At 39.9% G+C, this 25,916-nt stretch overlaps 1 protein-coding gene across 1 annotated transcript in view; it reads left to right on the top strand.

The window, feature by feature from the left end:
• PARD3B (par-3 family cell polarity regulator beta) overlaps positions 1-25,916 on the top strand; it is a gene marked incomplete at both ends in the record, with an annotated part of 357,354 nt that overhangs the window by 243,413 nt on the left and 88,025 nt on the right. The gene's annotated exons all lie outside the window — the stretch shown is intronic.

Genomic DNA, 25,916 nt, shown 5'->3' on the forward strand with positions numbered 1-25,916 from the left:
GAAGGTTAAGTCGCTCTCAGGAGGCTGCTTGCCTGTGATAGCATTGGTTTCTGTTGGCTTCAATACCGTATTTATTGCAGTAATATTGTAATGTCTTCACAGAAGCATTAAAGCTCGATAGAAAGTTCTAGTGTAGCTGTTCCAGGCAGATGAGAGCTTGGTGAATTTGGGCTGTCATTAACTCAAGCAGATTGTTTTGCGAGGAATCTTATGTGTTGGCTTTAGAAAAATGCCGGTCAGATTGAAACTGGGACCGCTCTCTTCTGTAGAGAGAAATCCTTGTCTAGAGGGTTAATGTTTTATGTTGTCCAGCAGTGTTTAGACCAGCTCCATCCTTTCCTTTCCACAAAGCTGAATGGAAAATTAATGTTGAACATCTAGGTTTCTGTTTAATAACCACCATGCAAGGCAGGTACAAGCCTAAAACAAGCTTACCAATATGGAGGTTGATACAGAAATCTGGAACGTAATTCAGGGGAGATTTCATATACAGAGGGGATCAGAGGAGGAGGAAAAATACAGAATTAAATTGGTTTGTGTAAAATGTCATACTAATTTATCAGGTAAAAGGAGAAGACTGTAAATGAAGCAGTGAATCATCAGATGTTCACTCTGATTGTAAATATTGACTTAAAAGGAGCATTAAAAAGCAATACAAAAAAAACAAACCTTCTCAAGGACCCAGTTTCAAAGACTGACCAAACAGCAGAGAGGGTGACCAAAATAAAACATCAGGGAGGAGGGGAAAAAAAACCACCTAGAAAGCAACTTAAAACGATATAGTGTCTGCATGCAGATAGTTGAAGCCATGAGATTTAATTAAAATCACCAAGTGGATGTTGCTATTGAGAATGAGACAGTGAGGCTTAAATGGAATTTCTCAGAATGCAAACAGGACATTTTAGGAGTAAGATAAGAAAAAGAACAATTTTACTATCAACTGTAGAGAAAGGTGTTCACTGAAGAACATCTCCAACTGTGGATGTTTTCCAGGACCCCTGGGTGCCAAATGTCAAGGGTAACCCAATGGTCTATAAAAGCATCTTGTGATCAATTGTGTTAAGTGGCACAGACGATTTGCATTGTATCAAGCACAGATAACAGTCCCTTTGGCTGAGCAGAGAAGGATTGTTACAGACCTTTAATACAGCAGTTTTGCCTCAGTATCTGCCCACTTCAGAACTTGGACCTGTAATAATTGTGTTGGTCTTTTGAAAAAACGAAACTGTATTAAAGTCAACATACTGCAGCAGTTCTGAAACACAGAACAATGAAAGCTGAGATAGTCCCAGAACAAGCAGGTTTTATAACGTGTTTCTTTTGAAGCACAGCTAACGTTTATGCATTTAAATGACAACAGAGAAATTCCAGAAGCTCAGGCTAAATTTGCGTGACCAGCAATGAGGTTGAGGATAAAAATTTTTATTGTTTCTTGGCAAAAGTGGAAGGAATAGGGATCAGCTGTACAAGTGATCAGACCTAATTGCAGAAAATGAAATAGAAGTACCACCTGAGGCAGAGCAGAGTGATCAGAAGGAAGGATTTGGGGAACCTTAAATAGCCAACAGTTATTTCAAAATAGCAGAGATCATCCTAGAGCCTGTCAGTCTTCCTGACCTAAAAACCAGCAGATATTTCAAAGACATATGGATTGGTCTTAAACCACAGAAATCCAAGTGTGTAGTGACTTTGTGGGAAAATTTTCCAGGCCTCAGTCAAAGCTTGCTGAGCTTCATGGACATTTTGTACTGCATGGGCCGTACAGGGCATTCCTGGGTACGTGCAGCTGTGAGATTGAAGTGAGTTGGCATCAAGGGGCGACTGGGCTTCTTTCCCTTGGGTTCTAAGGGTGTAGAAGAAGTAACTCTAGTTCCAGCTCTGTGTGGACTTCAGAGTGATACATTTTCTTTCAGATTTGCTAAGGAGATCCAAGTTTGAACCTGAGAGCTTGTAAGATCTACTTCTTCCCTCAACAGTGAACCTAAAAATGGTATATTGAGGTTCTGTGATTCTTCCAGTAACGCAGTAGCAGATTTAGATTTTTCTTTTTTCAGAAATATCTTTTAACTGATAAACCTGAAAACTGCAGTCTAAACTTAAAAATATTTCTGCCACTCATTTAATCTCACTGGTATACAAAGATTCCTGAGACCAAATTCGTGCTTTAGCTGCATCTTTACAGTCTGGTTCCTTTGACTTGTGTTTCGCAGGACGTTGTGATTTAAGCTCAACTCACAGTCAAGGTTGCAGTAGCCACTCATATATTCCCCTCCAACTCCCAAGTGGGATGGGGAGACAACCGAAAAGGGAGAAACTCATGGGCTGAGACAAAAACAGTTTAATAAGATAATAAATTAATAATATACAACTAATAGTAATCACATATATATATATATATATATAACAATAAAGTAAATGATACTCAGTGCAATCCCTCATGAAAATCTGGTTGCACCAAACAGCTGATCCCAGCAAGGGAGCAAAGATAGACAAGGCAGAAAAACCCAAAGCTCTCTCCCAAATGTCAGAATAGCAAAGGGCTGAGCTCCAAATGGAGTGGAACGGAACCGAGCTCAAGAGCAGAACTGAAGTGGAACTGACCTAAAGAGACAGAAAATCCAAACTAAGTAGCTGGAAGTGCTGACACCAGCTTTATACCGAGCATGACACTGACGGTAAGGAGTAGTTCATTGACCAACCCAGATGTTGGTCTTGGTGCTGTCCTGTTTTTCTTCTCCCAGCTGCTAATTTGCACCTGCAGCTGGAGAGCTGAAAAAGTCCTTCATCTCCTTGATAACAGCCAAGGTATCAGCGAGTTCCTCCACTCTTTTTATACCAACTTCCAAACCACAGTCTAGCTACTGAGAAGAAAATAACTCTATCTCTGGGAAGAACCGGTGTTATCGCATTATTCGTATACTAAATGCAAAACAAAGGACCCTGCTACCTACAGAGAAGGAAAGTTTCTAACTGCATGAAGAAAAATTAACTTGATTTCAGTCAAACCAGCACACCAGCAAACCAGCTAAATGGAATTTAGCCTTGTTGTTACTAAAGCAGAATGAAATTCAGGTTTTTGTCTATTAGCTTTGTTGGGTATTCAGAGCTAAAAGGAGTAAAAAGTTGGAAAAATTCATTTTACTTCCTTAATAATATATTGCTGAATCCCCAGAGGAAGCAGATTGGTGAAGTGTTGTTTCTGCCATGTAGCGCTCAGTGATGGGTAGGAAACAGACCTTTTGTCCCAGAGAATTTTTAGCATTTCCTGCAGTATACTGCATGGGTTGAGACAGCAGTTCCAAACCTCAAATATTACTCATGGGATAATTCTGAAAAAGAAGAAGGTTGAGTCACTTCAAAATACTTATTTTCATTCTTGCTTTTCATTTTTAGAGCCTTTTAATAAGGATGGACATTAATCTGAAGAGTCACTTTGTTTAAAACGTCTGATAGCTTATTGTGAAAATACAAGAAAACGTGACAACTTAAAAAATCGATTTGTGGTATTACTGAAAACCAAACCAAAAATTGCTTAGTGAATAAAAAACTGATAACATCTACAGTCCACTTGCTTAATAAATGTACCATCCTAGAAAAATGATCTCTTGTAATACTTTAGGAAAAGGACCATAGTGATTACTGAATTCAGGGTTTAATCTCCTGAAAAAGTGTGCATGGTGCAACTGAAAAATGTATCATCTTTTGTATAGTTACTGCTGCCATTAATTGTAAAAATCTGACCTGCAACGTGCATATAACATGGAGCAGAGCTAGAAAGCACCTTTAAGTGAAATCAACTCATGATCTAGAAGAGTATGGAGCAGTAATAATAAACCTCTGCTAAGCACTGAGTCCTGGCTACGAGGCACAGCTGGTGACGGCCGGTCAGGTCCCTGCTGAGCCTCGGAGGATCTGGAAGGATTTTGTGTGGCACCAAACGTGTTCCGAGAAAAGTAAAACCAAATATCATGGGCTGATAGACAGACTCGTAAGAAAGCTACTCAGCAGATTTCAGCTGAAAGGTTAGAGGATGAAAATGAGCAATAAAGAATAATGGCAACTCTCCAGGAGTGGAGAGGGAATAGTAAGCATGAAAATCAAGGCATATCGTTGCCCTACTTTGTGCCTCTTATTTTGCTAAAAGTGGAGCTGACAGTGTGTTTCTTTCCTTTAAAGAGAAGAGTACTAATGGAAGAGCTTTCCCAGGAGATCACCCTTGCCCCGTCCTCTTGGATGAGGGACAGCACAAGAGATGCAGCCACCCTCCAGCCTTTCCCAGCCACGGTGAAGAAGTCTACCGTGTAATGTGAATGAATGAATAAAAGAAATACAGTTAAGAGATACAATAATCACTTCTCATTCCCCTCCTTTGAGCCCTGTAGTGAAGCTTTCCAGATTTCCCCTAGCCGTGCCAGCCAAGAATGTGCTTTATCCACAGCCTGCCCCACAAAGTCCTGATGCAGAACTGCCTTTGTCTTAACTGGTTCTGATTTATGTCCACATACAGATGCCCTTCTCAGCTTGTTTCCAAAATGAAAGTTGGCATTATGCTTGTTGTTGTTCAGCTATACATAAGGTGAAACAGACTTGCGGAAATAATTTACAGAAGATTTGCTGTGACTATTGACATTTTCTGACAATCTGATTTTTCTCGTAGACCTGCCCCTCTCCTCCCACCTCTCTCCACCTCCCGATTCCTACTCTGTAAACAGCAGAAAGGTATTTGGGAAAGTGAAAAGGTTATGAATCAAACTTTTGAGGTATTTTTTAATTGACCCTGGGTAGACATTTAGATGGAGCTGATAGAAAGGTTGCAGATGTTCTATATTAAAAAGTCTCTTTATATTATGTGATGCTGTGCCCTGCGTCTAATGATTGAATAGTCTCCTGTGGAAACATTTACCCATAGTACATAAGGAGCAGTTTCAGTAATGTACATATTTCATCTGTCGCTGAATTAACCTGAAAAGTCTATGGGTAACCAGATCCCTTGGATGGAAGGGCTGTTTTGGTGCTTGTTTGATAAAGAACTTTTTTTTTTTAAGTACTAAAAATTAACAGGTTTGTTCGGAGATGGGGCCACTGATATTTCACTTGGAACTGTAGGCTGCAGAGACTTTAAAGCCCAGCATGTAATGCAGAGAGTGTTCCGGTTACATTTTTTGTAGTTTGCACCATTCAAAATATAGACTGGTTTGGGGCAGGGGTGTTCCTGGGGTTTTTTCTGTGCGTTTTGTTGTTGTTGAAATCTGGTTAAGAAGAGCATTGAGCAAAATCAACTATTGACTTTTGCTGTTTCCTTAACAATGGGTAATGCTGTCAGATGAAACAGCAAGAAATTCCAGACACTCCTGTTAAATAATTCTGCTATTTTCAGCATTTGGAGTAAACCGGTATGAACTGGTGTTGACTTTCAGGCCAGAGAAGTGCAAACTTTAAATCTAATTCAATCTGAGGGCTTCGTTACAAGCTGGTCCTTACAATATAGCTGGGAATGAATAACAGTTCAACTCACATGATATGAAAACATGATCATTTCCCTTTAAAAAAAACCCTTCATTTTTAATGTTGTAATCTTTTAATAATGAGTGGCTGAATTATCTCTGTAATTCATTACCCTCTCAGCTGTTAGACGAATGGGATGTGTTATGGTTTGTCATTATTCTCCATGGTGTGAAGGAGAACAGACTGGGGATTTAAATCGCCTTCCACTGCATGGGCTGGAGACACGCTGGTGACTTGCTGTGAGATTGCATTTAGTTCAGGATCTCTGGTGCTTCAGAGTGTAATGCATTCGGTAGCCATGATGAACAATAGCTTCTCATGGCTTATATAGATGTACAAGAAGTAAAATGGAAGAGAAAGAGAAGAGAATGAAAGTAGAATGTCGCTTTTGTTCCTAAGTGTCTAGTTGAGTACAGAGGAAAGTAAAAAATGTGTTGGGAGAGAAACAAATATAATACTTGAAATATTATATGGACATCTCTACATGAGTGCGTGCATAGATATATAATGTGAAATACAGTATAATCTTAACAATGTTATGTACATACTTATGACTGCAATGGCTCATTACCCATTGCATCAAGGATGCTCAAGTGTTTATTATGCTATTTACCAAATTATAGCTATTTCCTGAACAGCCGGCCTCCGCTGAATATGCTTGTATTCTGTCCATCTTTAATAATGAAGCCTGCACTTTGGGGCAGAAGCATAGTCTGGCAATGATCAGCAGGAAATAAGAGAGAAATTGGTAATCTCTTTAGCTTTACTGCTTTATGTTGTTTATTTGCCTCTCCCAAGTATTCATTTAGGGAACTTGGGCAGCAGAGGTCAGGCCGCTGAGTTTCTTAGTGGATGTTAGGAAGGGGGTTGATCCTGCTTGTGTGCTCAGTCACAAGTTATTTTACACAGGAAAGATTGTTGGTCCCCTTTTCGTAAATAAGGCTTGAGTAGTCACTGGGATTTTAGAGCTCATTTAAAAAGTCGCTGCAGTCATTGCATCTCTCCATGCTATTAACATCTAAAAAATAATAAGAATTGTCTGGGTTTCTAAAAATATCTTAGAATAATTCTCAGAAACTAAAAGTATTTTTAAAAATCTGTTTCCTTTTTACCATTTGTAGTGGCATATTTTTTACCTTTTTCCAAATACGCAAGTCACTTGCACAGATCCTCCTGCTTTGTAGCATTGCTCCAAAGTTTAACTTGCTCAGTAAAGCAGTGCTTAATCATAAATCTGATTTTATTTCCTTTTAAATACCCTCAATAAGGTTTAGGAAGACTGTTTGGAACATAAATGCTGGCATATAATCCCTTCAATTATTGAAAAAATAGTCTAAGCAGTCCCTAGGTTGGCTTTGTAGCTCAAAATGCCTTAATGTGACAGGAATGCACTATAATCTATGAAAGGGACGTCTTAATTTATCACAGAGCTCATTACTTTTGAGTTATATTTTGTGCTCTGGGTAGCCGGTTTTAATTCTTCACAGATAACATAGAGAGAAGTCTTGCCCATGATATGTTTTAGAAAATGGAGTGTATTGTTTTCTTTTCAAGGAACAGAGTGGCTTTTCTTAGTATGGAGGTCAATGCAGCACCATGTAAGTGTTTGGAACATGTTTGTAATTCTGTAAAACCAATGTTCTTGAGATCTTAACAGTCAGCTATGGAAGCTGGGCATTTCTTTGTGGCTAAAATGCAGCTAGATCCTCTTCGACTTTTGCATTTCCCCCTGCACCACTAATGTCAGTACTTTATACTCATTTCTCATGTACTGAAGAGTACTAGTCTGGATTAGTTTACTAAATACTGGAGTCTGAGTTAAAAGTACACCCAAGACAGACATTTGTTCAACGTTATTCGATGTGTTTGGACTTTGAAGAACCTCCAAGTCTATTTGGGATTTTGTGTGATGAAGAGTTGAATTCTGTTTTAAGGTACTTGAATCTACCCAAGACTCGCTGCCAATTTCTGTTGCTAACAGAGCTGCTCTCCAGCTCTAACTTTGTGCATCTGTATTTGATAAGGCTGGCAAATGGCTTTGATTAGGGTGTTTTTTTGGAGTGGCTATTCAGAGGCAACCAGCCTTCTTCTGTACTCTGCTACGTCTCATCAAGAAAGGTTTTTCACATTAGTGAAGCACTTCATTACATCGGAGCAGCACAGTTACTTTGGGTTTTAGACTTATTTGGACTGTAAAAGTGAAACGTAATAAACGTTACCATCTGCTGTTCTCACCCTCTTTCCCTCCCCTCCACCGTTTCATCCTTATTGTCTGATTCAAAACCGTGTCAGGGTACTTATGGCATGCAGTAGCTTCAAGGCATGAAGCAGGACATCGGCTTTCCCAGACGAGATTCCGCACTCGTTCTGTGAATTAAGGGTTTCTACAAAGGTTAACCCCAACTATAGAAGCACCTTTTTCTCCCCCTGAAAAGTAAACTGGGCACATCTTTCAGATCTGAGTACTGGAAATTTCTGGCTTCATAGAGGAAAATGTGTCGCTGTGGTGTATGTCATCTGACCTAACTATCCTAGAGATTTTTGTTCCATTTATCTCCTGCACGCTTTATATAATGAAGGAAGGTCTCCCTGGGCATGATCAACCACAGAGAGTGAGTGAAACATAATGGTTTCAATCAAGGTTTCTGCTAACCCAGGTTAGCTGTTACTCTTCAGTCAAAGGTGCTCGCTTTCACCTTGGAAACCAGTAATAATTATTCTGTTCACAGACACTTTGTAGATTTTCACTGGCCACTGGTCACAACCTTGTCCTTAAATTTGTAAGATGCTTTTTTAAATTTTGAATCCTAATGTTTTATCCTTTTCAGAAAAATAACCTCCCTGTGACCTGATTTCTGAAGTTCCGTGATATCTCTGGCGTGAATATCTCGATAGGAAATGCCACAAATTTATTTGTATCAGCCAAAGTGTATTCCATGCATTCGTGTGACAGAATTCCAGCAAACTTGGGTTACTGCTTTTCCTGTAGACATGTGTCCATGTCCCTTCCCAGCAAGTCCGGCAAAGAGACACAGTAGAGGCCTTTTTAATTTGATGTTGAATTGATGTCAGACAGGGGCTTTCACTACAAGATGTTCAGACTCTTACAAAACTTAGTCAGAATCTTTCCTTCTAGTTCTACAGGGAGCTGCACACACCTTCGTCTTCATAGAAGCTGTCAAAGCAAGCAGCAGCCGCACCCTGAAAACCCTTATTAAAGTACATGTGTAAAAAGAAAGGTAAAACACATGTGTAAAAAGCTGTAACAAGGCTTTCCTTGGCGCTGCATGATGCTATGGATTGTCTTTGCCTGCTAAACATTATTGCAGGCATTTTTGATTTTTCATATCCTGCATTTCTGTAAACAGGTTTCATGTGGTCAAGGCACGACTCTGAAGGTAATTACCTTTGTGATTTTAGCTGGGTTGTTACTACTGTCAGAAAAAATAAATGCATTGTGTCGTACCTGTGCAGGCATGAATAGATACTTCTACAGAGTTTTTCTTTGCCTGCTCCTCTTAGTAGTTATCTGACAATTATCTGGATGGTTCAGGAAGAAAAAACAGGGATGAAGAGAGCCTAGTTTTCTTTTGGGGCTGTTCTTTTTCATGCTGCATCTACCTCTTTCAGACTGAAATATCATTATAGAAATGTAATACATACATAGGAGATCCATTTTATCCTACCCATGTGGGGAGAGCAAGTGGGAGGGTATACTTCATATGCTAAATGATTATTATTCTTTTGTAAAGAAGTGATAATAAACACACTGCTTGTTAAGGAGAATTCACGTTAGTGCAGGCTTGCAGCATTGGTCAAAGACTCTTTACTTTGCAAACAAAACTTGTATATTTGTCATAGCATTACAAGCTGCTTTTGTATCTGTGTGTGGCAATGAACCTATAAAAGATCTTCCTTTTTATTTGCGTGGTTTTAATTTCCTTTGCTCTTTCTGTGATAAAAAGGACTTGGAATCAAATCGTGTCACCGCCAGGGTTAAATATTTCACTGTGGTTAACCTTACATGTTAGAAGTAAGAGCTACTAGCACAAAAGAGGGTAATAAGCAAAGGTAAAAAAGTGCATTTATAAACATGGAACAGCAAGGCCTACAAAGTAAGAGTTGCAAATATAATTATCACAATGTCCACAAATATGCCAGTGTTTTATAATATGGCTTTTACTGGATGACTCTGTACCCCAGCTGACTCTTTAAAGATGAACTGTGAATTTGTCCGTTCTTTCTCCCTCTTGGGTGCTCCATCCCACACACGCTGTTATAGGATTAGTTTGAAACCCGCTTTAGAGGTGACCCCAGTTCATCTCCCTGGGGCTGTGTAGAGCCCCTATAAACAGAATGGGGATGCGTTAGAGGCATTTATAATCATCCTGTGAGCGGCCCAGCACTCAGTCTGGATGGAGAATATGTCTAAGGTATGGAGAGCTTTTCATTGACAGCCTTAAAAAAAAAACCAAGTAACCTGATAAATGGCACAGACTGCTAATTAGATGTCTAAATTTACCAATTGTGTCAGGAAAATTAGGACAGTGGGAACAATATGTCCCTAAGCTGCTCACTAAACAACTGCTGCGCTACTTATTTATATTTATCTGATGAAAAAGTGCGTGTTGAAAGGAGCGCGGGAGGGAATCTCTCCTCTCTCACTAGCTCGCAGCTCCTAGACCTCTCTTCTCATGAGGCCTCTGTGTCCTGATATTCCCTTGTCTGAACTGATCATTATCATACGTGGCCTCAGGAAATCCTAAGCTGTTAGAGAATTCTGATAGTGTACGTACAGGCGGGAGCAGCGGGGGACTTCAGAGACCTCATGTAATGCTCAGCAAAGATGATCTACAAATTCCTGTTTGTTTTGTCAGGAATCTGGTTGGTCCCACATTGATGAGAGCAAGAGCAAAGTTCGTCTCCTACTTAGGATTCTTATTTAAGTATGTACATATTTAAATAAGTGTATATTACAAGATGTGGGGTATTTACATATGGCTGTGATTATGTGCATATTTAAGTATATTTATAGCTAAGTAGGCAAACATTTACATGCATACCTGAGAAAATTGCCAGTTGCTCCCTACGGAGGCTTCAGGTTCCCAGGTGGATGGCTGCCCCGTGCCATGGTGGAGAAGGTTGGGAGATGCCTCCATGGAGAACACCAGGTCTTGCTTGCCCTCGCTCCTACATCTGCAGGAGCCAGGGGGGAGCCTGGCTCTCCTGTGCTTGTTTTTGCTGGTGTGCGTTGGCTGGAGCGGTGCAGAGCGGCTTGAGATGTTCGTCAGGTCATTTGAATCCTTCCAAGTGAAGGCCAAGTACTTAACACAAGCTTCAGTGTTAATAAGGGGAACCTGACGAGTGTTACTGGCTGCAGAGCTGAGATGTAACTGGGGAGATAGTGGGATTATGGGGATGGGAAATGTCTGGATGCGGCTTTTTGCAAAGCACAGTGACAGTGTGTTCCTGGGACAGAGAACCCCGTTATCCAACTGCAGCTGATTCTCCACAACTCTTGAAAAACCTGCATTGCCAATGAGTTAATAACAAGAAAAAATACTAGCTGGACTAGATTTATGGAATATAGGCAAGTCTGCCTGCCCTACTTCATTATCAGAGCATTATGGACTTACAGGTTTGTGTGGGTGCCTTTTTGGTATTGAATAGAAGTGGAGTGCTGGCGTTTGCTCTCTGAACATGTTCTGCCTAGAAGAGGGATGCTGAAAAAGAAAACTGGGGAACAGCGTTGCATCGTCCTTTTCGATATGTTAATATACAAGACATGATCTTGCATGTGTGTTTTGTTCAGGGTTATTTTTAGTGTTCAGATAAGAAGTTCTAATGACTTCTTGAAGTAAAAGCAGGTGGGAGCAAAAAATTTCTGACTCTGTATGTATTTTTCTTCAGCTTTGGCATGTACAATTTGCTTATTGTACTAAACAAGCTCTACTATACAATTAATGTCAGATCAAAATAGTCTTGTTTATTCTGATTTTAGTTCCACTTGTTCCAATGCTGACTTATTTTTGTTGATAAAGAGAGGAGGAGGAAAATAGCCTTTTATCAGTATGCAGGCAGCATAGCTGGAAATGGGTTTATTTCATAGTGACTACTATAGTGTGTTACCTCAACCCAAGACCTCCAGCCTCTGGCCAGCAGAAGTTCTGAGGCATTCCAGTTCTGAAATGTCACTGCTTTCCTAATAATTGCTTTTCTAAGATATTGCAGGGGAAAATTCATTGTTGCTTTGGTGCAAAGGCTTAGAAGGCACATGGGGCAGCGAGGGAGAACCGCGACCTCTGCAGCTTTGCGGAGGGCAGACTTTGTGCCTTTGGAAAACACCCTATATCAGCAAAATTAAGAAGGGACGGGGAGGGGGGCATGTTGCACGCCAGTGGCAAAAGCCTGTTGAAAGCATAACTTTTTTTTCAGTTTTGCAGGGTTTAATGAGCTTTAGAGAGTCATAGAAATTGACACATTAACTTATTCACACGGATTAAACTTTGGCTGTGTTGGTAGAGTGGAGAGATCACACAGTGTATGTGATGGTGAATTCATGAGAGAAGCTGAGCCATCCCACCGAGTTCAGCCGTCTTTTCTATCTTAGTGTTTGATGACTTGCCAGGAAATAAGGGGACAGCTTGCATTTTTAAAATCAGTGCTGTTTTAAGGCATTTACTTTGATATGTAATTCATCTTATAATTTTTTAGAAAGCTTTGAATCTCTTCATAGTCATTATCATGTGCTTTTTGACTGTAACATCAATCTGCATCAGCTCCCTCTTTTCCTTCCTATCTTCTACAATACAAAAAAAAATACAAATAAAAAAATTGAAGAAAACATTTTTCTCTGAACATCACTGAACTCTGGACCAAGTTCAGTGTGTTTCCCAGATATTGGTCCAGCTAGTATTAGCTTGATGAAGAGCTCTCAATAATAAAAGGTATTTAAGCAGGATTTAGGAGTCTTCATCATGTGAATACCGGCTGCTGAGTTATTTAGGGTCCTGATTTGGGTTAGGTGTAAGGTTCAGAAAGCAAGGAACACAACGGTTTCTCGGGAAGGGTTATGATTCAGGAGAGCTTGCTTTATTTCCGGAACATCAAGGGATGTGATAAAGATTGGTTCAAAAAATTAGGTCATTAGTAGCATAAGTGGTCTGGCTAAGTTTAATCCCATGCTTAAGTTACTATTTAATGATGATGAGAGGCCCTTCGTGGTATATCCTAATCATTTTCCTTTTAGAAGGGCTTTTCCATGTCTTGATAAAGTTGCACTGAGATTATTTTCAACCAGTTTTCTCTCTATGTTTGATATTTGGGAAAATAATGCATCTGAGAAATCTCTTTTTTTTTTATAGAAAGGAGACATGGAGTTTCTCAGGTGCAATAACTTTAATACCACAGGACAAACCTAGTGTTTGCATTTGTTCCGAGCAGCTGTTCTTGAAAATGGTAAATTCTGCTGGGGGAATGAAAGAGATGGGCTGGAAGGAAGTAGAACTTTCTCCTTTGGCCCTGCCGCAGGGAACTGAACATTCCTTAGCACATGCCGTGATTGGAACCACGCGGGCGCGCAAAGCCTGTGCTCAGGTTCAGGAGAGTCCCTACTGGAAAGAGGAGAAGGGATTTCCCAGGCCTCCTTATATATTTGGTTTTTGACTAGTTCTGCTGATAAGACAAATTGGAATGTGGTGTCCACTAAATACGTGTTTTAAAAGTGTAGTTAGCAGAAATTAAATTAACTTACAGGTCAAGACATCTAAAGCACTGAAATTGGTTGTACTGGGCTTCTATCTCAATACTAATGTTTTCTCTTCCCCTACAACAGAAGTCACACAGATACTTGATGTTTCTTCATCCCACATGTCTATTTTCCTTGTCTTTTTTTGGTTAATACTGGATAACCCATCTGAGTTCTTTTGTATTCAAATCGGCAACATGCAAATATTTTGCCCCTTGGTGCAGTTAAATCTGGATATTTTTTGAGCAAGATGAGAACCTTTCAGTATCTCTATTTCTCCCCTTTCCATTTCAGTTTCAATGCTAGCCACATTATAGAAGAGAAGATTCTCAGAGTCCTCTGCATAACATGAAAGTCCCCTATTCGGAACCAAATTTCAACTAATCTGTTAAATACTAGCGATTTTTATTAAAGATTTCCAATAGCAGCACTGGGCCATTAACTGGCTTTTATTACTCTGCTTATTTAGAGAATATGCCAGCCAACCGCAAGAGGAAGAATGTCTGACACACAAAAGACGTGGTTAATTCCAGCTGCTGCGAGTGGACCTGGAGGGGTGTTTTTTCCAGGTGTACAGCTTTCCCGTTATTGAAATTCAGGACCTTGCGTTTGACCATGATTTTTGCTTTACCTTCCTATATCCTGTTGCTTCTGTTTTCCAAGGATCAGTGGACTGTATTTGTGGTGATATCTGTCTATTCAGCAGCAGCTGGAAAAGTGACAGTGGTACAAGTGATGTACAAGAGACAGAAGGTGGCAGGAAATTGTATGACTGGAGGGAAAGGGGTAGAAGAGTTTCATTTCCCCATGTGAGAAGAAAAACAAAAATTGAGGCCAGGCTTTTTAGTTATAAGACCATGACAAAATAACAGCATTGTGGCACTATAAACCAATAATGCAGCTTCATCCTAAATTCTATACATCTTTGGTGCAGTTGTCTGGGTGCACAGCAATAATGTGAGAGTACAAAGAGAACTCAATTATCACGACAAAAAAATCTGTTTTAAATGTCGTATCTAATAAATCAAAAGAAGTAGTGATATAGAGAGATCAAATAATGCAAATGAGTGGTATATGGTTGGTAGTTGATAAATTGGGCACTCTTTTCAGTTCTTCCCATGGTAGAAGGCCAAGGATACAGCCAGAGGAACAGAAATGCAGATGCTTAAGTTGTTTCACAGTCAAGTCTCTAATTGTTTTACAGATTAAATACTTTGAGCTAAACATAATTCAACAACTCTGAGCATTCGGATGGTGAAATTTGTGTTCATACAGTTGGGGGGGGTTTTTATGCAGTAAATCTTTGGGCCCGCGGCCAAAACATGTTTGTTCAAGAAATGCAGAGTGGCTTCTGTTCCCCTCTGCTTGTGAAGGTGGTTTTGAAACGAGTTATCAAGTGAAGAAGCAGAAACAATACGTGTGATCAGTTGCCGTTAATGATGAATAAGAAGAACGTTCATTGTAATGAATACTGATTGTGTTCGGTTGATGGGCAACTTGTACACCAGAGTTTTTCCCTACAAATTGTGTGATGGAGAACGGATAATAAGTAATGCATACAGGAGAAATTGTGCTTGAATCAGGCACAGTTTGGAATCAAAAAAGAGCGAAGTTCATTGAGTAGGGGTTTTTTTGTCAACACCATTTAATTTTTATTCAGTGATACTCTTTTCTCCTGGCATCTCCTGTGGCAGAAGTCTTAATGAAATGAGTGACAGACTTCATCTGTGTTCTTCAGCCTTCTATGCTGCTGTGGGCTTTGGATTAAACATTTGTTTTATCACCCTCTAAATTCTTTTTCAGACTGACTTTTTTATGCTGAGGTGATAACATGCAGGATTTGTAAGGTATCTGAGCTCACTTTGGTCGCTAGGTAAAAATTGCAGCAGTGGTTTAGTGCTGCAAACAGTAGAATGAGTGAATATAACCCTAGGACATGGAGAGAAGAAGTCAAAGCCTTTGTGTGGTGAACAAAGCATCGCTCTATCTGAACAAGAGAGATTTTTCCCTGCGTTGTCACACACGAATTAACAGGCTGGCAATATCAACAGCAATAATAAATAAGTTTTCTAAAAATGCTTTATAAAAATCTGTGATGGGGAGTCAATGTGTGAAAGGCAAGAAATATGCAAGGAGGAAAAAGTTTGGGGAACCTGGGCTGTTTATGTTGTTTGTACAACTTCAAGCTATGTGGTTGTAATAACCAGCAAAATAAAGTACTTCATGATTTTGAGCACTATTCTTGCAATTTTCTCTGACCTTATCCAGTCAAATATATTTCTCTGATTGCTCCAGAATTACTGCTTTTACGATTCAAGAAACAGAAGTGATTGCCAGATCTTCACTGAAACCTTATAAAGAAAGTTTCTGGCGCATAGTTCATGAGTAATACTATTGAGAGCAGATATCACAGAGCTGTGTTCTTCATATAGTTGACTAAAAATTTCATTCACTTATTTCTGTTATTTATTCTTTACTTACGAACTGGTGCTGAGGAAAGGTTTGTAATACGTTCAGTCTAGTTTCCCAGCCTTATGAGTCTGTTGTGTAGCAAATGGATGAAACCTTCCCCATCCTGAACTCTTCAGCTGCCAGAGCCACACTTTGTGAATATGGTGTAGTCCTTTGCTTTTTTTCCTGTATTGATTAGTCACTTTCTTAAATCGTTCTTAAAGCTTAAACTCAGCTATAAGTAATCAGTCTGATTTCTAATAACTGTTTTGAAAATCCACGAAAACCTGGTGGCACAAGACCTTGGCAAAGGCATTTCATCCTCCCTGAACATCACCCCTTCCCATCTCCTACTTCTGACGTGTTATTTCGTGTCAGTTTTGCTGCACCGAGGAGAACAGGGAAGAGCTTCCTCTTGAGATTTGTGGCAGAGGTTTTTGCTTAATTAACTGGCACAGAGGCTGCCTGGGAGTGACAAGGTGCTTCCTTCAGTCCCTAAGTGAGTGGTGTTAATTTCCTGCAAAATGCAGGGGAACGTATTCACATCAGTATGTCCACGCAGCTCTTGCTGATGCTAATGAGAGCTGGGTGCTTGTATCAAAGGGGAAATTGCTGTCTGTGCGCCAGGGCTGCATCCCGGAGCAGTGAACGGTGGAATCACTGCTTCTTTTTTGATGCTTCGTGTCTTTCAGGAACCTAATTGTCATTGTGGTTTTTTTCCTGTTGCTATAGCTATCCTAAGCCACGTTTTCCTAAGGAAACCACAGAATAATCTAGTATCAGTCTTGTTAGTATGCCACACAAAATGCTCTAAAGCTGGGATTGTCTGGGAAAACAGCAGAGGGAATTTTGACAGATTCAACTGGTTCTTCTGGACTTGCAGAAAAATAATGGTGAATTTGTTTCATGTTTGTCTGAAAGCTTCCTTTAGTACAATATGAAAGTGATTCAGCCCCCTAATCCATCACTGGAGATCACAGCCGAGACACTTAAAGGAATCACATTTACAGTTCTAATTGATAGCCACTGTTTTGACAGGCAAACAGATTTCTCCCCCCAGTGGCTTCATGCAGTTGGCCTCCAGCAGACCTCACCATTAGGACAATTCTACTGAAAAGAGTATACAAGCTAATAAGAAATCTGTAAGGAAGGCTCTTAACCACAAACTACTCTGTCTAATTAGTAATGTACAATAGCCAAGGCTAGAGGGGGGCGGTATTATGTATCAGGAGGACTGATTTTGACAGTTTAAAAATGTAAAACCGTCTATTATTTATTATGCCAAAACACATCTTTCAAAATACAGTATATATAGCTCTGCTCTTATTTTGGCATTGTTTTGAATATTTCCGCTTTGTAAAAATGTCAGCTATAGTAGAGATGCAGAGGTGGAATTTGTGATGCTTCAACCTTAGAAGTTCATTGTGGAACCTAAAACCAAGTGATCTTAGGGTTTTTTTTCTTTGCCTTTACAACCTCCCTTTCCTATTGAAGAACCATTTCTCTCTCTCTTATGTGTCCCTTCGGAAGAGTCTCTTCCCTCACTCTTAGTTCAGAGTTTCTCCAGCGCTCTGAGCAGTGCAGAGCTCAAACACAGGCGAATGCATCCCGCTGAGAAAGAGCGGAGACGGGGTTTGGTAGCTTGGCTGCTGCGGAAATCTCTGCGTGTCTCTGCTGGGATTGCTGTGGGTGTCTCGGAGGCAGGAGCGCCGGCTTTCAGGACGCACGTTCCTTTCATGCATCTGCAGCAGGAATCTCCAGGAAGAAGTATTTCTGTAGCACGTGAAACGAGTGTGGAGCAAGGAGAGAGTGAGTGTGTTAGGAGAGAAGAAGGAAATGAATGAGGAGAGAACTTGGAGACTGGGGGGGAAATAGTCAAGGGGAAAACGTAGCAAACCAGTTGGAAAATGAAGCGGGTAGATATGCAGTGATAACGTAATCATAGCTCTGAGGTGATTAGTCAAGTTAAAACGACCGAGTTAAAACAGGTAGGTTCTTGCTTCTGTCATCAGTCACAAGTTATTTTACACAGGAAAGATTCTTGGTCCCCTTTTAGTAAATAAGGCGTGAGTAGTCGCTGGGATTTTAGAGTTCATCAAAGAAGTCATTGTGGTCATTGCATCTCTCCATGCCATTAACATTTAAAAAATCGTAAGAGTTGTCTGGTTTTCCAAAAATATCTTAGAATAATACTTAAAAACTAAAAGTACTTTAAAAAAACATTTGCTTTTTACCATTTGTAGCAGCATATTTTTTACTTTTTCCCAAATGCACAAGTCACTTGCACAGATCCTCCTGCTTTGTAGCGTTGCTCCAAAGTTTAACTTGCTCAGTGAAGCAGTGCTTAATCATAAATCTGACTATTTCCTTTTAACATTCAGAAAAATATCCTCAACAAGGTTTAAGAAGACTGTTTGGAACATAAATGTTGGCATGTAATCCCTTCCATTATTGAAAAAAAGAAAATACAGCCTTTTAAACTGGGCATGTCATTTTTACCCTCTCTGCCTCAGTTTCTTCATTTGTCAAATGCACATGATGATATATGCTCAACACTAATTGATGGTTAGAGAGTCATTATATTCCCGTGGAGAATGGAGGTTTCGTGAGGGTTGTTTTCTCAGTAAAACGTAGGGGAGTCCCCTGTATTTCTGCTGTTTTTCAAGGGTCGTGTTTTTCCTGGCGGTCTCGTTGGAACCTGCCATGAGTGGTTCCACTTCATGAAAGTCAGATCAGCCCCAACACATTCCCACTGTGGCACATAAGGGGAGGAAGGCACACGGTTTGGTTGAGAAGGTGAGTATTGTAGTGGTGAGGGGATTAGCAAGTCTGACGCCTTGAAATATCATGACTCTGAGTGCAAATGGAGCAGGTTTTCAGGTTTGAGTTTGGTTTTTTAAATTTTTTGCAAATGTATTTAATTTGCCTCATGAGATTTTTATCTGCGGTGCTGATAATGTCACAGTCACACATTGTTTTTCCGTAGCCAAGAGGGCTGAGCACAATTTTTGTAGCACGAGTGCCTCAGTAGCTGAAATGCTAAGAAAGCCACCAAATACCATGAGAGTTATGAGATAAGAAAAGAATCAAAAGTCCTTCTTGTTATAAACATGCATAATACATACGTATCCATACATATGTAGTTGATACTTCAGTGAATTCTGGGGTTGTGTGGTTAGTAGTAGGGAAAAGAGACACACAAGTGACACACTGCCTGCTTCGCCCATTCTTTTAGTGGAGAGATGAGAAAATGGGTGACTATGAAATGGGAATTAAGAAAGAAGGGTTTGGGGGCTTAATACTCTGGTACTTTTCCTTTGCTTTGAATATGGAGTTACCATGCCCAAGCCATGGCTGATGTATGAAAACAGGGAAAAATAATAATATATGGGAATAATTCCTTATGTGGGTGGAGGGTAATTCCACAGTCTGGTGGACAAGCAGGCAGGGCTTGTTACACTACACAGACCATAAATCAATTTTTTCCTTCTTCTGCTCAAGCTGTATATCACAGCTGTGCGCTATTGCTGCGGCTTCTTATTGCTTGACGTATGTGATGTGGGATGCAGAATTCTCGTACTGGGGACCAAAAGGGCAGCAACATGGCGATCGGATGATTGAAGCATCATTTCATGGAAACAGATGAATAGCTGCCATTCAGCAGCATGATTTTCCTAGTCAGATAATAATAGTGGTGACCCCTCTTCATAAACACCATCTCCAACACTCAAGAACACCTCAGCATGTTTTCTAAAAATAAGTTCCGTGAAATATGAAGGATGACCCTTTGTAGCTGCCTTATGTTGCCTGTATTCACATAGTAGCCAAGGAGAGTTATTCCACTCTGTCAGTTCAGTAGATGGACTTTGTGAGTTTGCAGCAACCAAACTCAGGAGGCCCAAGTCTTATGATACCCTCACGTTCTTTGTTTTTTGCCTTGGGTCGTTTCCGATGCTGTGGAACCAAGATTTGATACATGGTAGAGAAGGGCAGAACTGCCCCACTGGTGAGGATTTCCTCATGCCTGATTACCAGGATGAGTTCCAGTAACTCACTTCTATCTAAATTAAGAACAATTTCCACATTTAAAAAAGAAGGATGCAGGGCATAGGGAAGGTGATGGGTGAAAAGATTTTGGGGTGGTTATTTAGATCGCCTTTGTTCTGCAGTTTCTAGGCAGAAGAGGAACTCACATTTCACATAATAAACAGCCTCCAGTCTTTTATCTGGTAGCGAAACACAGATAATATCCAAGACAATGACACCAGCAGCAAAGATTTTCTTTTATTGCCGTCCACATGGCTGATACTCTCCGAGTAAACTTCACTGTGTAATTTAGGGCTTCTGTTTGACATTTCGTTTCCCTCTCCATTGAAGATTATAGATTATTTACCTGTGAGGTGTTACCGCAAGCGGCTTCTCAGCTTTGGTGCTGGGAATTCTCTCATTAGCCCTTAAGTCTGTGAACAGTGTGATGATCCAGGCATTAATACAAATGTGATTAACTGTCTTTTCTCAGCTTTGTTTGCTTTGTTCTACTGATGCCTACAAGTTACATAATGAGTAGCATGTACAGGGTCTGCATTAAAGGCAGTTCCCCGTTCATGGTGAATTTATTCCCCTTTTAGCAAAACTTCAGTGGGGAAGAAAAAAACCACACTGTTGATTTATTTTGAATGAACTCATGGAAGGCTTACTAAGTGTGCCATGTGGAAAGCGCCTTGAAGTGCTGAGGGTTAATACTCTCTGCTCTTAATTTCAAATTCCAGATAAATATGGTTTCAGCTTTGATCTTATCTGGACTAATTCTTTGTCACTGTACTAATTAATTCAGCATGCTGCAGAAAAGATGCTAATTTGGGCATCAAAGAAATAAACAGGTGGGGGGAGGTTGTGTTTAATCAGAGTTGTTAAAAAGATAAGTTTTTCTCCCATTAGGCTGCATCTGGAAGCTCAGTCATTTTAGTCTTAACTCCAGCAGCCTGATACAGTAAACTTTAAAAGCAAAATACAAAAAAGGTACTTGTTCACTTCATGTAGACATAACAGGAGCAACATATATTGGTGTTAATAATATGGGTTTCTTTATATGTGCATTTTCTACATAACCACCTTATTCCTGCTGACCATAACCAGCTTAACTCCAGTCGTAGCATTAAAATAATGTGGATTATCTCCCAAAATAATTTGAAGGTGGCTAAATAAGAGGATTTTCGCATCCATGAAGTTTAGCTACAGTTGTGAAATACAAATAATAATTGTAGCACGGCACATTTTTAACAAAGAGTCACATGCCTTCATTGATACAGTAAATCAGAGGTAAGGTCGTTTTTCCCTTTGGTATTTGGGATTTCCTGCCTTAGGAGTTTATATGCTGGATATTTCTAATGGTTTAAGGAAAGTCGTCTAATTTCCATTCAAGGAATTATAACAGCTGTTTTCTTTAAGGGCTTGGGAGCCTCACAAGGATGAATCCTCTTGTCCATACCATTAAATATTTATGCAATGACCTGATGAAGGAGCCTAGGTGAAAATATTGGCAATAATGCAATAACCGTCTTGCATATCGCAGCCTTCCTCGGACAGGTGTCTTAAACGGTGTAGGAAAGCTGAGAAACACGCCAACAAGAGGAACTTTTTCGGGAGTTTACCTGTTCTCTAAACTTGTATTTCCCAGGAATTATAAAATTCACATTAAGTGTGCAGAGCTGCCCTTTTACCCAAAGTTTATCTCATGTCCTGGAGTTATTTTCACCTTGACTATAGGTAAAGATTTGAGCGGCGTCGCCCAGGCCCTGCCGTGTGCACTTCGTTCTCAAAATGGCAAAACATGTCGTGCCGAAATATGTTCTCTGCTTTCTGTAGCTTTTTCAGCTGTTGCAGAGCTCCCGATCCCATTAGTGTAATACTCAACGGCGTACTTCTGTCCAATAAGTAAACATTTAATAACAAACCTTTTAGGTAGTTAGAGAGCCACTAAAAATGTACAAGATTTATTTCATTAATGCTGCTATTAACATAAATGTAAAATGAGCCTGGCCTGTAATCACCAACAAGTCTGATTCACTAAGGATCTTTATGGCAATGTTTAATACTCCGTAAAAGTGTATGTATGAAAGTAATTAATCAAAGTACAGCGCTGCTTCTAGAGTATTTCTTCTGCTGTAAAGCTGAGTGATAAAATAACTTAAAACACAAGGTGGTAGTGGCAGTTAATAAGGCTTTTATAGTCCCTGTGTGGACCTGAAAATCATACCTTATTAGTATCTTTATCTTTCTTGCTCGTTCATTCATTCTTACTCACATTTAAATTTAATTTTGAGGGTTATTTCTAGTCTTTCATAAGAGAGCTGCTTTAATAATCTCGGCATTTTTCCCCATTTGCTGTGAAATGACTAGGAGCCAGAGCTTTTGTTATATGTACTTTACAAATCACTCTGGGTTTTTTGCAGATCATTTCTGGAGATGTCAAGATTTTACGGCATAGTTAGGCTTTGTGTCTCGCTTGAGCACGTTCTGTGCCCTTTTGGATTATTTCCCTGCAGATGTTTGCGACTCTGGTTACGTACCCTGTTAGCTGCAGGGACACCTACTGATCTAGGGCAACAGAATTAACTAAGAAATCCAAATTGCCGAATTCAGTTCCACCCACCGGATGTTTTTCCTGCTCCAAAGTCTGGGGCTTTATAGACCGACCTGCTTGGTAATCCTTGAAGCAAATATCAACACGTTTGAGATCTGGAAGCTCACGGCTCCACACGGAAACAGAGTGTTGCCATGACCACAGCTTCAGGTCTTGCATAGAAGATGTTTATCCCAGGTATAACAGAGCAGGTCTGTAGAAAATGGTTTTAATTTTATCCCTTGGAAGTCTTGACAAGAAGCATACGTATGCTTTAATGCTACAGCCAATGGAATGGTAATAAATACTGTAAAAATAAGACATTAGGTATTCAGAGACTTCATTCATTTAACGCCTCTAAGGGGGAAAATGTTAGTTGTTTGCAGGGCACCTGTATTTTCCTTTGGAATTGATAGAAGCAGGATAGTCCCTCGCTCTTGCACAACACGTTTGCAACTGTTGCATGTGGGCTTTTCCCATAAGAATGAATCACTCTGAGGTCTGATCACATAAAGAAAATCCCTTTATACTTTTGTTTACGGGAGAACTATACTCTGACTAGTCGGAATATTAATTTTCTCAACTGAAAAGTATGCTAAGGTTATTAGGGCTTTAACTTAACAGTACTTCCCAGGCATTACAGTGGATCATCAGAGAACTGGGGCAACCAGCCTAGGAAGAAACAGAATTATTTCTTTATTCTTGTTATGATTACCAGTGACTTCATTTCATGTAAATTGATTATAGATGGATGTAGAATGAAAAGATGCAACCAACCCTTTTGTTTTCAGGTCTTCCAGTTATATTTCTTGATTTGCTACATAAGGTTTTCAGAATACAGGTATTAAATTGAAGAGAACTTTGCCACGCACAGTATGGCAAAACAGACCTTTTGCAAATGCATGCCATACATTTCTTCGTTAACGTTTTTATTCTTCTGTCAATGGTATTAATAAGGAAGGCAGATTTTCCTACAATCCAATTATTTGTCCCCTGGAGAACTGGAAACTTCAAATCCTTAAGCCATTCAGTTCTCACAGAATTTTAATATAAACTTGATTAATTCCATTTTGACAATAGATTTTATCCTGTCCTTGTTGAAGTCAGTGGAGGGCCCCACAGTGATATCAATGAGACCAGGATCAAACCCGGTTGTGCAGCAAGTGCTCTCACTTTGTTGTTGTTTTTCCTATAAGCAGTAGAATTACTATTAAGCCTGTAGTGCACAAACCCATGCAAATTACAATGGGTGCAAGTTAATTTTATTGTCAGAAGCCCGTGGCAATTAGAACACATCAGCGAGCAGACCATAAATTTTAGAGGTGGTTTTGTTTTTGTAGTTTAATGTTTGCTACTCTAGATTGCTTTTCTTAAGTGTTAAATTTGCGCTGCTTTTATTTTTTAATGTTTGCGCAAGATTCTTGTTGAGCTGAAAAACATTCCAATAATAATAAAAGAGAATGGATTTTTATGGTGTAACAACGTGCAAAAGAGGCCAACAATCTGAACATTTCTCTACCCTTGAGCTATGTGCTGTATACTTAGTGTATCAGGTAAAAATTGTAAACCTGCACAAATCCCATCTGAAGCAAAAAATAGGGGAAAAAAAGTTTTCTCGTTAAGAAAACTCACTATTCCCAATTTATAATTACACTGGAACTTGCCGGTTTTGTGGCAAGAGCAGCTCTATCAGCAAACAGCGCTCTTTTTGCTCAGACTTGTCATGCTGGCAGTTATTACAATAGAAATTGTCACTTTATTTTATTTAAAATGTATTTCCCTGGTAAGCAAAAAATAATACCTAAACTTGTAAGGGGTGTATGTTAAAGATTTTTTTTTTACATTTCTCTTGAGTAAGCAACATATCCAACTTCAACTCCCTGCAGCAATACGAAATGCCCAAGAATAATGTTTTCAAAATCAATACGTACTACAGTCGAATATGAGGCTCCACAAACCCATAATTGAAACTGTAGGAGAAAAACAGGCAGACTGAGCATAAACAAAGTACCGGAGCTGAATTATGACCAAGATGGAAGTGCTAATACAGCCTCTGGGGGGAGAACTGGGGTGCTCCAGGTGCTGCCCCTGCTCATCCCCAGGTGGTTCATTGTTTGGCTGCCTCACACCTCTATGCACAGCAATATATGCAGAGTTTCATCTGGTTTTTCTTTTTCACTTGGGGCGTCTCGTACCTGTGAGCCCTTTTCATTTGTATCTATGTACGTCTGTCTGTCTCTCATGTTTCCCGACCACCACCCTGGGATGGGGTTTGTGGCTCCGCGGTCTCCTGGGGCTGCTACAAGTCAGAAAGCAGCAGTGGCATCGGTTTGCTGCTTTCTACTTAGGAAAAGCTAAAGCGTGGAAAGCATCCGCAATCTTTCTAGAAGCGCTGAAATGAGTGGGGACCATAAAAAAAGAATTGGAGGTTGTTCGTAGATGAGGTACACATATATTTGAATAAAGGATACCTCATAGAATCTAAGACAGCTTCTATTGCCACATATGAGAAGAAGAAAGAGAAAACCATGTGCTGAGATATGACTCTTGCTACTCCGTAGCACAGTCTGTGGCAGAACCATGATAAAACATCTCAATTATTTCCTATAGTATTTGCCTGTCTTCTAAGCACCGAGTGCTACATGTCTGTCTCTCATGCCCATCATTCCCTTTCTAACCAAGTTCTTATTGTCTGAAAAACTTGCTACCAGAGTCCCTAAGAACTTTGTTTGACCATAAGCTCAGAATTATTAAATTCACCAAAAAAAATGGATTGTTAACGTATAAGCCTGGCAGAGTATTTGCAAGATTTCTGCTTTGGTCAGAGGAGAAACCTAAAGTCAATGATTTACAGCTTAAGTATATGCACAGTAGTTGAGCTATTCCACATGAGGCAGTTTGGGCTGACAGGAGAAATAAAAAGGGTAAAAGAAGGATCATGACGGCAATGCTCCAGACATCCACAGAAGAGTTTGCAGTTTTGAGTCAGACTAGTTGGTTTGCAGTGTGGTATATTTAATGAAGAAACCCGTATTAATACTATCCTTTACATTGCTGTAATGCATGGAAGGAGACATTAATTTGCATGGGAAGGCACAGATTGATCGTTTACTTTGCTTGTGGATCTGCGTATTTCAAACTGGGGAAGAGGAGGAAAGCTTTTTATACTTTTTTAGCCCATAATTCATGAGCATATTTGACATACTTGACCCCAGTATTCCGTCTAGCTCCATCAGAAATAAAACGCAGCTCCCCAGCTCAGTCACCTTTTATAGGCTGTGCAAAGCAGACTTAACGTTATGCATATTTGTACAGTGTACAGAACAGCAGGACCCCCAAACTGATTGGGGGTCTCTGGAGGGACTCTCACAGCATAAATATTACATGATAGTATATTACTAGGCAGAAAGAAAAACTTTAAACTGTGCTCTATTAATAGTCCAGCCCTTCAGTGTCTTGCATCTCAGGTTTGGTGGGGTTTTCAAGCTTTGTTTTGAGCTTTAGAAAGTACAGGATCCACATCAATTTGTAGCTGGTCTTTCCTATTGTATATGGCCCATTTTGCAATGTGGGAAATACATGAGTGATTGT

The sequence above is a fragment of the Nesoenas mayeri genome (assembly GCF_963082525.1).
Source record: "Nesoenas mayeri genome assembly, chromosome: 6".
Lineage (NCBI taxonomy): Eukaryota > Metazoa > Chordata > Aves > Columbiformes > Columbidae > Nesoenas > Nesoenas mayeri.